Source organism: Trachypithecus francoisi, unplaced genomic scaffold (genome assembly GCF_009764315.1).
Source record: "Trachypithecus francoisi isolate TF-2019V2 unplaced genomic scaffold, Tfra_2.0 Lachesis_group15, whole genome shotgun sequence".
In the NCBI taxonomy this organism is placed as follows: Eukaryota; Metazoa; Chordata; class Mammalia; order Primates; family Cercopithecidae; genus Trachypithecus; species Trachypithecus francoisi.
In genome coordinates, this window is record NW_022681460.1 from 13799781 (window position 1) to 13816224 (window position 16444).

The following is a 16444-nucleotide window of genomic DNA, read 5'->3' on the forward strand; positions in this document are numbered from 1 at the left end:
GAAACTAAGATGCAGAAAGGTCAAGATTATTTTGCTTTTAGCTCTTCGCTGTTCACATCTCTTCAACTGGACGATGGTGAGCAGGGAAGGGTTATCTAGGGGGCTCAGGGGGACTGAATGCGCACAGGACCAGGAGGGGGTTTCATGGGGAGCAGACAGGATTGCAGGAAGTTTTAGTTCCTGGGTCTCAGACAAGTGGGCAGAAGTAAAGGCAAATCCAGATGCTGAAGGTTCGGCTCTCGGGACTGCAGTCTATTTATGAAGGAGAGGTAAGAAGGGAAAGGAGATGTCTGAGTATTCAAGGCTATGTCTGGAATGGTTCATTTCTTGGCCAGCTCTTACTTTTTGCAGTGTGACTAGAGAAATCTGTGATCAATTATTGCTGCCTGCCTCAGTGGGAAGGCGAGGTGGGTGAAAGCATGCTTATTTTCTGATCCTGCTCAATATTCCAGCTGGCATTGTTCCAAGCTGAAAAAGGAACCCAAAAGAGAAGCAAGGTGGTAAACCTTGGATTGGGACTGAGTGTGGTGGCTCACACTTGTAATCCCAGCACTTTGGAAGGCTGAGGCAGGCAGGCTGCTTTAGCCCAGGGGTTTGAAACCAACCTGGGCAACATAGCAAGACCCCATGTCTACTGTTTTTGAAATCAGTTTTAAAAAAAGACAGAGATTAGATGTATCAAAACAATATTCATTGTAACTGTGACGTATTTGAATAAATCCTTGAGGGGCTTGTACCAGCCTGTACAAGTCAGACTACTGCACTCCATCACATCTGATTTAGTCTCTTGCCATTCTCCCTTCCCCTCACCCACTTCATCTGCTCACTTTGCTTGGGGGAAGGCAGGAGCAGGGGCACATAAACTTGTAGCAAGTTCCTGTCTCTGGCATTTTCTGGTCATGTTGCCCCTTCTTGGGATGTGCTTCATGCAGATGTGGGCAGGGTTTGCTTCCTGTGGCCTCTGTCCAGTGTCATCTCACTGATAAGTCTTCCCTGACTGCCATGCATAAGAAGGCAGCCTCTCTCCTCCCATCCTCTGGACATCTATCCATTTGACTTTGCCTTATCTTTCCTGACTGCGCTGGTTACATATGACTGCCTGCCTCCCCTCCACCACCCCACCCACAGCTGGAATGTCTGCTCTGGGAGGGCAGGCCATGCATTCTGTGCACTGCCATTGACCCAGCACAGAGAGGAACCCTAAGAGTAGGAGGTGCTTGAGACGTATTTGTTGAACAAGTTTATGCTAATTATTTTGCAGAACAATATCTCTCATGCTTAATGCTAACGTGTTTATCTCTACTTCTTATATATCGTATTTTATTATGACACAAATTTTGTTAATGACTACATTATCTTGCGACTTAATAAAGTGTCCTCTTATTCATCCCCTATGCCAATTTTAAGTGGCCTGCAGAGATATAAATAATAGGATACAAATAAATATAAAGAAGAAAGAAGAAAAAGAATAGAGAGTAAAGTGAAGTCTGTGGTAGAATTAGAAAACAAAAACATTTGTCTTCTGTTAATCAAGCCAATGGATTCAAAACTTGGAAAAAAGAGAAAAAAAGAAAAAAAGACAAGCACATTACTCTTCAGTTTCACCAGGCCGCTGTGAAAAAACCTGGTTTTGAATCCAGATGTGTACTTAGGCAAATGATTTAATTTCTCAAATTCTGACTTTCCCTTTCTATAAAACAGATAAAGTTACAGTGTTGACCTCATCGACCCTTGAAGCAACAAAACCACTCTGTGACGATGCAGAGTTCATGAAGGGACCCATTATATCATACACCTAAGTGACATAATATATATTTTTTAATGGAAAATTACCCAAACACTATCCCTTCGAATCTCTTCTAAACACAAATATCAGATACTGACCTGGCTTGGGCTTGGTGTGAAATGTGATAATAAACACACCCTACATTTATAGATTGAAATGGAAGCAGTGCTTTCACACAGAGTTCCTACAATCCCCTAAACTAATTGGCTAGGCTTCTACCTTGGTGCACCAACAGGAACTGTCTGCAGAGATGAATAAGCTAGTCTGGGTGGATGATACTGTAACAGCCATCAGGAAAAAAAAAATCCTGAGGAAAATTAATTTTCAACAGTGGAACAGGGCAGAGAAAGCAGAACCGTGTTTCCCCTGCTTGTGATTTATAGCATGTCTTCTCTTAACTCACAATAACGAATCACCAGCTTTTCTTCCAAGGAGTCCATTCTCTGATTTTGACTCTTTTCACTCAAGGACAGGACCTTTCCTTCCACATGGAATCCCTCTACACTAAGCTTCCACATCCTATTCTTTCCCAAATTAACAAAAAATCTCCAAAAGGAATTTCTCCAAAGAGGATTTTCTCCCTCATCCCATTCCTGGTGCTTCAGAATCCGCAGCTGAGTTTCACCACGAGACAAATTTCTAACAATTGGATTAGGGCATAAAATTCATATTCTTCTAAAGAACGTTTTCATGATTCAAAGGGAAATGTCAAAACAGTGATGGAAAACCTGTTGTGATCAAAACTGGCATGAATTTTGTAGTTGTGCTTAAGTTTAAAAATATGTATTTAACAGACAATGGATAGTGTAACTCTCTTAAATATATAACTATGTAGTATGCTGTTGAGGAATCACATTTACCTGGAATTTCATCAACTTTTAGTTGTGGTTCTACTTATTATTTGTACCCTGGTTTGCTCAAAGCCAGCCTCTTCTAAGCAGATTTGCCACAGATCTCCTTTTTGACAAATCTGGTGTTACATTTCTCGATATCCAGCTTATTTCACATGTTGGCAGCATCTGGCACTATTGACCATTCGTTCCCTTCTTCTAGAAACATTTCATCTCAGTGGTCATCATGATAATCCCCTCTTCACATTTTCCTACCACCTTTGTAGCTATTCCTTCTCAGTGTCCTTTGAGGCTTCTCTTCTTCCACTTATTATCTTAAATATGGCTTTTCGTCGGGGTTCTGTTCTAGGCCTTTCTCCTCTCGCTCCAAGCTCTGCTTAAGCAACCTGTTCTGTGTTCAAGGATGCTGTAATTACCATGTTAGTTACATCTTCATAAAAGGTTTCTCACCTGAACTCAACGCTATTTATTCAACACTTACATGTCTTCTGCATTTAGATAATAACAGGCACTTCAACCTTCACATGCCCAGTGAACTACACTGTTTTCCACCCCTCACTTTCTCTTCCTTCTGCATCTTTTCCATCCATGACTACCATGACTATGCACTCCACTGTCCAGGATGGAATTACAGGTACCATCCTAGATTCCCAAGTGTGATACTTTCTACTTTCTACCCATCCTCTTCTCCCTGTTCCCATTGCTGAGACCTGAATTCAGACCAGTATAACTTTCTACTCTGTTTACTGCCCCAGCATCTTAACTGGTCTTCCTGCCTCCTGTCTCATTCCCATTCAATTCATTCTTTACTTTGTTCCTAATATACAAATCTGATCAACACACTCACATTTAAATCCATTTAATGGCTTATTGGAGAGTATAATGGTTGTTGCCAGGGGCTGGAAGTTGCAGGGGGATTGGAAAGATGTTGGTCAAATGGTACAGTTTCAGTCAGATAGGAGAAATAAGTTTGGGAGATTTATTGCACAGTGTGGTGACTATGGTTCATAACAGTGTACTGTACACTCAAAAACTGCTAAAAAAGTAGATCTTGGCCGGGCGCGGTGGCTCAAGCCTGTAATCCCAGCACTTTGGGAGGCCGAGACGGGCAGATCACGAGGTCAGGAGATCGAGACCATCCTGGCTAACACGGTGAAACCCTGTCTCTACTAAAAAATACAAAAAACTAGCCGGGTGAGGTGGCGGGCGCCTGTAGTCCCAGCTACTCGGGAGGTTGAGGCAAGAGAATGGCGTAAACCCGGGAGGCGGAGCTTGCAGTGAGCTGAGATCCGGCCACTGCACTCCAGCCTGGGCGACAGAGAGAGACTCCGTCTCAAAAAAATAAAAAAAAAAAAAAGAGAAAGTAGACCTTAAGTGTTTTTATAACAATAAATGATAAATATGTGAGGTGATAAGTTAATTAGCTTGATTTAATCATTTCACAATGTATACATACATCAAAATATCACACAGACCACAAATATATAAAATTTCTATTTGCCAATCATACTTTAATTTACAAATTAAAAATAATGAAACCATCAGTGGCTTCTAACTACCCTAAGGATAAAGTACAAAGCCCAAGAGTTCAGCCTATAAAATCTTAATGCTTGCTTTTTTAGCATTACCTGTTTCTTTCTGACACTTTTCCTTCCCCCATCACCTCCCATACCTAGGCTTCTAAGCTTCAGGCTTTCTTGAAATCTTCCTGTTCTCTAATGCTGCCTCTTCTGCCTATTGCATTCTTGTTTCTGTACATCCCTTACTCTTCCCTAACCTGATTAACTCCTTTGCATCCATCATCTGTCAATGGAGCTGTCACTTCTTTCAGGAAACCTTCCTGAAGTGAAGGAGGGCCTCCCCTGTGCAAACTCATTGTGTCTGGATCCTCCCTTCATGCCTGGTCCCATGGCACTGTAACTGTCTGTGGACTTGCAAGCCTCAACAGCTTTGCATGCCTGTGGACAGTGTCTGAACTGTTTCTGGTGGAATCCCTGTCTCTTACATAGTGCATAGGACATAGAAGGTACTCAACAAATATTTGTGGAAATATTAATAAAAGAAAGAATAAAATCTAATTGTCAGATACTAGTTGATTATATAGCATGTCTGTCTATGCATAAATTATGAGCAGCAGAATCTTTAGTATCTTAGGCAAAGGTTGGAAGAATACTCATCTTAAAATTGAAAAACATCTATAACACCATCCAATACTTACTGAGTATTTATCATAGGTAGACTTTATTTATTATTATTCACATGTGTGAAGTGCTTCATGTTTGCTATGTCATTTTGTTCTCACGGTGATCTGGGAGGCAGGGACTACTATTTTTTCCACATAACCGATGAAGAAAATGAGGCTAAGGGAGAGGAAGCATTTGGCAAAAGTCAGTTGGCAGAGCTAGGATTCTATGCAATCCCCAAAGCTCTTAAAAAACCATTTGACAAAATGGATAAATATGTTCAACCAAAATGTATTGAGGACTTGTTCTTTGCAAAATACCATGCATACACACAGTTCCTGCTCTGCTCCGGTGACAATAACCAGGAACCCTGAAGAGAAGGCATTGCATTTAGCTAGTTATTACCATCAGCCTGGCAAAAAATGTTCTGCATTACAGGGAACCATATAATTGGGCAAACCAAAAAACTCTTCACCTTTTCTGCATTCAGTGCTGTAATTTCACTTATTTATCATAAAATGTGACTTCACAGGTTTATTAACAGTCAAATCCAGATGCAAATGCAAATACAGAAATATAGTATAAAACCAAATAGCAGATTCTCATTATCCGCCTTTTGTTGAAATCTATGCCAGTGCTCTCCACTGTAAACAAGTACTGAATTACAGAATTTTAGGCCTGAGAGAAACCTAGAAGTTATTTACCCAGTTCTTCCCAGTTATGTCTAAGCCTGAAGTCCAAAGGAAAATAGTAACTGTGAGACTACCAGTAACTCATGAAAACTGGTTGGCCATATCTATGAAAGCTGAACTTCTATTTATTCTGTGGCCCAGCCATTCCACTCCTTGGAATAGACCCAACAGAGGTGCTTTCATATTTTGCCAAAAGTCATGTATAATAATGCTCACAGTAGCATTTTTTTTTTGCAATAACCCCAAACTAGAATCAAGGTAGTGATTATCAATAGTAGGCTGGGTAAGTAAAATATATTTAAACAATGGAATGTACTATGTAACAATGAGAACAAAGTATAACTACAACCAACCAAGTAAATAAATGCCAAACACATTATACCAAGCAGAAGTTATGACTATGTTTATATCGAGTTCATAAAAACAGGAAAATCTAATCTATAGTGTCATGAGTCAGGAGAGTGGTTGCAAGGGCTGGGAGGTGACAACTGGAAGGGGACATAGAAGTGTTTGTTGGATGCTGGTGATTTCTGTTGCTTGATCCAAGTGCTAGTTACACAGGTGGGCTCACCTTGTGAAAATCCAGTGAGCTGTACACTTACAATGTCTACATTTTTCTGTGTATATGTTAGATTTCAATATAAATTGGAAAAGAAACCTTGGAACTCATTGAAGCGTAAGATATTATCAAAAAAATTTTCTGGCACAATGGGAAAAATTTGTGAAATGTCTTGAATCTTAATTCTGCTAAAACTAACATTTGTTCCAGTCATATATCAATAAAAACAAACACTTCAGTATTGCAAACATTTGCTAAAGAAACAAATGTATTTGACGAGAAAACAAAAATCAGTATTTCCTTTGGCAAGTACTTGTTGGATTGGAGGTAGCAAATGTAAAACTTCTGAAGTGTTACTGCATTTGTTTACATGCTCAGTTTACACAAGATTCAGAATTTTGCAAAGCTGCCTTACATTTTTAAAAACTGTAGGAATAAAAATAATTGTGAGAGGAATAAAAAGACTGCATTTCTAGAATGTTGTTATGGATGTGTCTCAACTCCACATAGTTGTATGATGCCTGGCATGCAATAGGCGTGCATTTGCTGTATGAATGAAGATAGTATACAGGGTACCTTTTAGAATACTTCTAATCCATCTTTGTCGACAACATAATTATTTTTAATACCTGGTTAAATAGGAAGTTACTAATACTTTCTCAGTATCCTAGTAGACATTGAATGGAGAACGACTAAAATAAATCTCTATCAAAGTCCTAATTCATATTATTTTACAAAATACTTCCAAATGACATATGACGCCAGTCATTTAAGATAAAGAAGTTTCATTAAAGAAAAACTTGAGATCTCAGAAAAATGAATTAGAAATCCCCCCTCACCCAACTACATGTAGAGAAAATATTGAGAAAGAAGCATGATTCTCCCTGGAAGTAACTATATATTAAATCGTGTCAAGAAAACCTTAGAAAATATTAGCTTTCAGGGAAAAACACTTACAATTTATATTTTCTATTTTTCAGTAATATATTCTTACTATGACTCTAAAATCTGTCTAATGCACCATTAACATTTTAAAAGGAAGTCCTCCAGTTCTTACCAAAAAGAAATAAATAATACCTGACAACAGCATTAGGGAACATAAACATAAAATTACCTGTTATTAAAAACTGAGCACATTTTTCTCAAAGAAATATATTACTCAGCTGTAAAATAGTATGTTTGCCATTCACACTAATGTCTCAACATTATGGTTCAATCTTCTAAAAAGCTGACATGGAAAATAATGGTGTAATAAACTAATTCATCATAATGTGCAAAAGAAACCGCTGGAATAAATTGTAATAACCTTTCAAAAACTAGCAGCTTTTAAAAGTATTAATTTCTACTCCAGATAATTGGAAAGGACACCTGGATGGGTAGGCAATATTTTTTATGGGATTGCTCTGTCAGGAGCTCAGATTGTCTCTGGACTCAGCAATGATCATTTAGCACTAAATGACAGTGAATCTTGCAAATGGGTCTTCCTAGATGGTGTTTGCCATAAATTACCAAACTCAACTCCCCTCAAGGTCAGCGATATGAGAGGGCAGGTATCAAACGGCCTTCGTGGAGACCTAGAGTGGTCCTCGGGTTTCTCATAAATGGACAATAGTTGTGTTGGCTGCCATAAAATCAACTTAATGGACTGACAACATAAATTACCATCAAACTTTGACAACATTCCTCCTTAGGAAACAACTGAAGAATGCTTTTATATCAAAGCTGGGAAAATGGTAACAATATGTTTTGCTCTACACTAGATCATAAATATTTTTAACAATGCTAAGTGGAGAATGAATTAATATTAGAAACCACGATATGTTTTACCTGATGCATTAAAAACAGCATCTAAGTAATTCTAAAATGACACTTGCTTCCTGAAGTTATATTATATATTATATATGTAATGCAATGGTGTGTGTGTGTGTGTGTGTGTGTGTGTGTGTTAGTTAGGGAAGAAGGTTGCATTTGCCTGGCACTCAATATTTTCACCAAGTATAAGCAATCAAAAATGATATTACTTGTTTTCTCATTTTTTTTTAATCTATTAATATATAGTCCACTGGACCCATAGGAAGAGATTCTTGACCTCTCACACTACTTTGGATAAATCATAAAATCACTTTCTCTATGGTTCCATTTTTCCACTGGGAAAGTAATGTAATTATTATACAATGATATTTTGAAGACAGTGGAATAATTCCTAAAATGAAGACACAAAAACCCTCAAGTTACTGGAAAATCATATTAACATATTTTGGAAAATAATCCAGTCCAGACTTAATTAATTCACACTTTAAAAAAGCCAGTTTGGTAGAAAATATAACAACAGCTACATTAATAAAATAGAATTTTGGAGGTAAATGAAACATTGTTTAGCTGAATTTTCATCTAATTGTGCTGCCATTCTGTAACTGCAGTTATTATTATTATTATGACATAAAGATAAAATTATTCTCTCAGTAATTTTTATAATAGAATTTATTATCTCTTAAAATGCAGCAGTTTCCTGTAGATTTTGCTAAAACAAATGCTACATTGAGTAAAAGCAACATCTTCCTTGGATCCAATGGCATCTCAGGCCAGGAATATTATATATGATGTCTCATGAACTCTATACACGTTATAAACTATAAAAGTTTCCAAATAGGATTTAAAATTAGTGTATTTTGTCTGTTCTCCTCCCACATCCAGTCATCACCTTCTGCCGTGTCTTCCTTTGCACTATCTCTTACATTTCTTTCTTTCCTTCTGTTCCTATTGACACTTCTGCCCAGAACCTCATCACCTTATACCTGAATTACTGCAGTCGTTTCTTTGGTCCTGTTCTTTTTCCACCAATCCAACCTGCCTAGTCCTGCCAGATTAATCTTTTTTAAAGGACTACTTTAATGATGTCAGTCCCCTGCTCAGAAGTGTCCAATGACTCCCCATCACTTGGAGGCCACAGGCCAGAGTCTTTAGCTAAAATCAAAGCCTTTGGCTGTCTGGCCTCACTTCTTTTCCAGTCTTCTCCAGTTCCCCTGCACACACCTTCAGAACAATAAATGAATTTGCTTCCTGGCCACCTGCACCACCTGCACCTGCCTGACCAGTGCTGTCCATCCTCTCTGCTGATGCAGTTACCTTCCTTTCTGGAGTCGTTCTGACCACTTTGACCCATAGTCAGCACCTCCAGCCATGAAGTTGGAGCACTCCTTTTTTTAAAGCATGCTTTATTTCACAGTTGCAATATTATGTAACTTTGGCTTTTGTTATTTAATGGTTACCCTGCCTTTTCTCCTTAATGAATTTGTAAAATTCTTTGAGGGCAGCGGGTTTTGAATTACTATGGGCCAATGTCCCCAGCACAACACTATAAAAATAGTTGGCTGTCAATGGACACTTGTTTAGTGAATGACTGCAAAATGTTGTTCTAAGGCCAGGTGCGGTGGCTCACGTCTGTAATCCCAGCACTTTGGGAGGCTGAGGTGGGTGGATCACAAGGTCAGGAGGTCAAGACCATCCTGGCTAACACGGTGAAACCCGTCTCTACTAAAAATACAAAAAATTAGCTGGGTGTGGTGGCGGGCACCTGTAGTCCCAGCTACTTAGGAGGCTGAGGCAAGAGAATGGCCTGAGCCTGGGAGGCGGAGCTTGCAGTGAGCCGAGATGGCGCCACTGCACTCCAGCATGGGCAATGAGAGAGACTCCATCTTAAAAAAAAAAAAAAAAAAAAAGTGCTGTTCTAGGCTTCTTATATGATTAGAATGAAAGCTATTCAGTTGTATTTGTGACTTGTGGTATTTCAGAGCAACAATTTACATATGTGAGGCAGTTTTCCTGAGTTTAATACATTCTCTTTCATTTTAAAAGTTCTTAGTGAAATTGTAGACTATGAAATACCAATTGAGCACATGAGATTTATAATGTAAAAATCTGACTTGGAAATCATGGGCAGCATTAGAATAAACACAAACCAGTCCATATTCATCAAACCAATGCTAACTATCTGAAAGTTCCTTAATATCACAAAGCTCGGTAAGTTTCAAATACAATTGAAATCATCCCAAGAAAAAGTTAAAAGAAGAAAAGATAAGTACACAGCGGTACAGAGTCTTTATTGTATAAATAAGACATATATTTTAGCATGTAATATTATTTAATAGAAATATGGATTTTTAGAACTTGACAAGACCTGAATTGGTAACTTAGATCTGCTCTTCACCAGGTGTGCCATTTTGTGTCAGTTACTCAATGTCTTTGAATGTTAAACATCTCATAAGGCAAATAAGAATATTAATTTCTAATTTATTTGAAAAATCTGAGATGAATGAACTATTTTGAGCTGTTTACCAGGATAATGGATTTAAGGTCCCTAAGGTACCTGACCTGTTAATAAATGGTAGCTACTATTAATTAACTAATTAATTAATGCATCTGTCAATCATTGTTTCTATTTGAGAGTTTTTCTTTTCACTCCTCACCTCCTAGCTTCTCTTATAGTTGAAGAGTGTGGGGTCTAAAAGATCTGGGTGAGAATTGTGGTTCTACGACTTATTAGTTTACTAATCTACTTATGAACCTATCTTAGCTGCAGTTTTCTCAGCTGTATAAGAAGATCACCAAATCTCCTTGCAGTAATGTTCTGAAGACTAAGAATGATCCATTTTAAAGTGTCAGGCATACAGCAGGTACTTTATTAAGAGCAGATATTGTTATAATTCTCATGAGTCTTCTCACAGCCATCCTGTTATATGTAGAAGAACACATATTCATGAATACTTTTAAAGCAAGATATGTAGGAATTTTTTTTCTATTATGTTTCACTATCTTGCAGAAAAACATAATTTGGTATTATAAAAATTATTCCTATAAATAATATTTGTAGAGTGAATTACAGTTTACAAAATACCTTTGAAACTGAGGACTATATCCCCAAATTAGCCATTTGTTGCTGTGTGACTGTGATCATTATTCTTGCAACCCATTCTGCCATCAAAATGCTTAATAATTAACAATAATGATAAACTGCAAATACTAAGAAGGCTATGAACAAAGTCTAATGTGTTATTGTCATAGGTCTATATTTTTAGAAATACTTGACAGTTGAAATTGGCCAGATGAAATTGAGCAATTGATCATATATTCTCCATCTCAGCAGTATATCTTGGAAGCAGAGGCCTCCTCTAGGCAGGCTTTGACAAAAGACATCTAAAACTGGTTTCTTAACTTCTTTTTGACTTCTAAAATGTCATCTAAAGTATCGGTTAAGTTGCTTGTTCTCATTTGGGTTAAAATACAATTCTTAAAAAATCGAGTAAGTAATTCTGGAATAAGCTTATATAAGTGTAAACAAAAGAACAGAAAGAAATTTGGGTAATTTTCTTAAATCTAAATAAATATACTATATCACATGCTGAGATTAATGACATTATCTAAACTCAGTAGGAACGCAATTAAGTGCTAAGAAACAGGAAGTGCCTCACAGTTTTATAAGACTGAGCTGTTTTTACTATCATAATAACTGAATCAGCATGTGCTTAATAACTCATCAAATACATTTACTTCCCTTCAACATCTACAAGGTCAAAACCAGTCATCAGCCGTAACTTGAAGTGTCATTAATTCCTCTGAAAAACTGTTAAAGAAAGCACCAGGCTGTATCCCATTGAGGTTCCTGGGGTGTTTCAGGGATGCTGGGAGGTGCAATGTACTTTTAAAACGACGTATGGATGGATAGCATTACTCTTAATGCTCCAAATGAAGAACTTGCCATACAACTGTTCCTTATACAAGGTACAGGGCTCCACATGCAACAGTTCTGATGTTTAATGTTTTGTCCTATGTCCAGTCCTTGGTTTAGCGATTATGGCCAGTATACCTACATTTAAAATATGATCTAATATATAAGGGTAACTGCCACTTAGTAACTGAGAACTGCATAGCATTGGGTCAGCATCAGTGCTAGGTCACTAGGGGCAATTTTATCTAGATTTGCTCCCAGAATACCTGCACGAGCATGGGGTTTCCACATCTTTAGTCTTTGTTTCATTTTATTACTTCCACTTCCTCCCCATCACCTGCCAGGGTTTTCAAATCCTTCAGGGATATTTTGTTTCAATGTTTGTATTTACCAAACCCAACTATAATTAATATTTATAGCACTTCTGATCATTTCAAAGCTATTTCACAAATAAAATATCTTGATCTTCATAGTAATGTCAAGTGAAATGAGAAAACTGAAGCATGAGGAAGTTCTATAATATGCCTGAGGCAACTTGACGTCAGTGTCAGAGCAGAATACCTGCCTTAGGACGCTGAACCTAGCGCTCAGTTCACCCCCATGACTGCTCGTCACTGGTTTGGTCTTTGGATTAGACTTGCACCAGAAATTCTTTCTCACCAGCCTTGTGATTTTTAAATATATTAGTTAAACTCTCTGGATTTTAGCTTCCTTGTTGGTAAATGAGGACAACAATGCCTACTTCATAGAGTTACTTGAGGATTACATGAAATGATGTGTGTAAAGTTAAAAACTTAACCCAGGCATGCTGGCTCCTGCGTATAATCCACCTACTTGGGAGGCTGAGGTGGGAGGATCCCCTGAGGACAGGAGTTCAAGATCAGCCTGGGTAACACAGCGAAACCCCATTTCTAAAAAATTAAAAAACAAAAATAATAAAGTAAAAATACCTAGAATAAGGTTTAGTGTTCAAAACTGCTCATCCTTCTAATCCCTAGTCTTGGTCATCTTCACTAAAGGTAGTTTCTTTAGGTCTACTGAGAGTATGAAGCGACTCTGGAATTCTGTGTTGGGCTAGGGGGCACAGTGTACTTAATGTATCAGTAGGGTGGTAAAATATTTACCAATAATCTAAGGATTTATCAGTCATCTGCCACATTCCAGCACAGTGTTCAGTACTTCCGATGCACAAAGAAACAGCAGCACCCAAGGAATTTTGCAAGTGACAAGTACAAGACTTAATGATTTTCTAGACAATAAAGAGATTCCAAGAGAGGCTGGTATCTTCCATTTAACCAAGGTCTTTGTAAATTCTCCAAAACATTTTCAAATAGAACAAAATAATTTTAAAACTACTTCATATAAATTGTATAGCTTACTTTTAAATGGCATATTGCACCAAATCCCAAAATGTTATTTTTTTATAGACACTGATACTGTATCCAACCTGCACTATTACACAGGCTGAGGGAGGGACAGTAAAAGGATCAATCTCACAGTGAACCTAGGAATGAGTGGTTAAATTGTGTTCGGTGTTTCTGCTGTTTCCGTTACTGAGTCACCCAGATTTAAAATACCCTAGGGTAGGAATAACCATTTGGTTTTTCTCCCTCCTTTTCCTTCAGTGCCTCAGAACATAAAATACTTGTTTTGTTGCATTTCAGCCTCTGAGTTAGACCAAAAAAAGTACTTATGACTCCATCCCATTTGAATTAGTACACTAAAAAAAGGTATTTACAGTTAAGTGGAAACATTTCATCTTCTGATTATTTTTTAATATAAAACAGTGACATCTCAGCATACTTTAGTTTAAAACTGTAAGAACAGAAAAGATTAATTTTTTTCTTCTTGAGACAGGGTCTTACTTTGTCACCCACACTGAAGTGTAGTGGTGCGATCACAGCTCACTGCGGCCTTAAACTCCTGGGCTCAAGCCATTCTCCTGCCTCAGTCTCCTGAGCAGCTGGGACTACAGGCACATGCTACCGTGTGTGGCTGGAGAAGAATAAATTTTATTGTTATTAATAGCAACTAGTCACTATGCACATGTGTGTGAGACAATGTTCAGAATGATACAGCCTGGGGTTTCACACCAGAAACTTTAGTCCTGATTCTGCTTCCTTTAGTATTTTTATCCAGGGACACAGTGTTCCTGTTTTGAGGAAATTAAGATAGAATATTACTGTAGACACAGTAGTAAGTAGGTAATAACTTTGAGTGTTTAATGTGTGTCAGATATTGTTCTAATCAACTCATTTAATCACAACAACTCAATGAAATGCATAGTATTATTATGCCTATTTTAAAGATATTAAGGCTTAACAGTTTTAACAAAAAACCTTGCCAAGATCACCCAGCTAGTAATTGGTTGAGCAGGATCTCAAACGCAGGCAGTCTAGCTCCAGAGTCCATGCTCTGAGCCACTTCCCTGTGCTGCCTCACTCCGTCACAATAGCTCATGACATGCTGGTTTCCCCTCTTCCTGGATTCTGGTATACAAAAACACAACAGATCCTGTCTTTTCCAGAAAGAAACAGTTGTCACACCAAGGACACAGGCTATATGCACATATGGATAAAAAGCATGACAGAACGTGTCCAACAAATGTCACAGGAGGTATACAATAAGTTCTACAGAAGTTTGGAAGAAGGGAAATAATGGGGATAAGGAAATCGGCAAGATTGTGGTGATGTAGGTGGACTTTGACTTTGTTTCGCCTTTGAGAGTCAACAGACCTAAAACTATCAAAGAGTAGTTGGGAAAGGTATTTCAGATAATGCGAACAGTAAAGACAAAGGATCTCTGTGTTTAGGAAATAAGAATCAGTGTCATGATAACTGCAGCTTGCCAAAAATAAACACACACACACAAACAAAAAACAACACACACAAAAGAAAATAAATAAAATTTTTGTTTTTAAAAAAGAATCCATTTCAGTGACGGGGAAGGTTTCAACACGGGCAACACTGAGGGTAGAGCAGGGGGCAGTTTAAAGTGATTTTGTACAGTGTTTTAGAAACCCCAGAGAGGAGAAAGACCTCCTGCTAGAAGGCCACCAGGGGTTTCCGAGTGACTGTGAGTGAGGAGATGGCAGGTATATAACACGGATGAAAGTAGGGAATGCCAGATAACGGACTGCGAGAGCATGCAGAAATCTTTGGCACACATACCTACATTCAGACAGGTCCCTATTATTCCAGCGATGATTATCTTGTTGGCGGGTATTCCATGGCCTCTCCTCACCTACTGGCTGTCCTTTTGGTTTGTCCCTTGCTTTAGCACCTGGGGGTGGACACGGAGGCAAAGTGATTTTCCAATTAGTCTTTTTGTTTGTTTCTTTTTGCGGCCCTTTCCCCGCTGTGGTTAGATTTGCTGTTGGAAGGAGAAGTATATTGTGGACGATAAGAACATTTCTTTCTCTTTTTCTTTGTTCATGGTACCTCCAGTCCCTTTATTGAACAATTTACATGGGAAGAGCAGGAATCATATTTGAGCTTAACCCTGGAATATGTAATTGTTAATTTCCCTTGATCAGAGATGGGCTACGAAATGGGGAGCTGCCCACATGGACTTTTCAATAACATTTGTATAGCAGAACCTTGTTTCCGATCTGGCTGCTGAGACTTTTAGGTGAGAGTGGTTAAAGTTATTCTCCTTAAAAATGTTATGTATTGCGTATCTCCAGACCTGCTGATAGTCATATGATTATTTATTTCAATCATTCTTACCTTTGCTACTATTTGGATATATTATGCAGTTGCTGCTTCTTCCTAAGTTGAATATAAGCTACCAGTAATTCTAATTCTCTAGCTGCAGAGTACATGTTTGGCTCTAAAACTAAAGTGCTGTATTAGTGTGATGAAAAAAAAGAAAGAGATGAGAAAAATGAAACAGAGCAATGCCAAGCTCTTTTTTAAAAGTAATATTTAATTACTATTTCAGGCTACTTTTAAGAGTGTGTATGACATCTAAACAGATTGTAGGCCTCTAATACATCATTTCACTAATATATATCCAATTGCGGTTGACAAAAAGATTATTTTGGTCCATACTAGCCTAGAAACCCATCTTTTACTTGGATCCATTATATGCAAATAGATTTAGGGTACAAAACGCACACACACACACACACACACAAAATCTCTTTCAAATAAAGGAGCTGGTCTTAAAAATTTATACACTTGGCTAATAGCCAGCTACTGAGTCTGTTTTGTCTCCTCTATGATTAACATACTTTCATAAATTATTTCCAATTTCTTCCAGTTGTATTCTTGTCAACTCTTCACCTCACAACCCCAATATTGTCCACATAGTTATAGATAAATCAGAGAGTGGGTAGAAAAAAAGCACATCCAGCTATTTTAGGACATGGCATATATCAGTCATGCCCAGAAAACTGGCTCCTTTGCTTGTGAGAACTTCTTGGCATATCCATTAGCCTGCTGACCTCGGTATGAAACATTACAAAATAAAGTCTCAACTACTCTGTTTCTCAATTTGTTTGATAAACTAGAATTATTTCCAAAGTTCTCAAATAAACAGAAATCATTATAATTATGAATAATTAAAATGCTAAACTCAAGAGGGCACTCAACATTCATTACACTGTAGAGCTTGTCCCCTAAGGGTAATACCTTCAATTAGTTCA

General features: G+C 37.9%; 1 protein-coding gene across 3 annotated transcripts in view; it reads right to left on the minus strand.

The window, feature by feature from the left end:
* HS3ST5 (heparan sulfate-glucosamine 3-sulfotransferase 5) overlaps positions 1–16444 on the minus strand; it is a 290237-nt gene that overhangs the window by 99187 nt on the left and 174606 nt on the right. For 2 of the 3 annotated variants that reach the window (XM_033234348.1, XM_033234349.1), the window contains exon 3: positions 14967–15078. The gene's annotated coding sequence lies outside the window, so the exon portion shown is untranslated. The remainder of the gene's footprint in view (positions 1–14966; positions 15079–16444) is intronic. The other variant, XM_033234351.1, reaches the window with a different exon arrangement.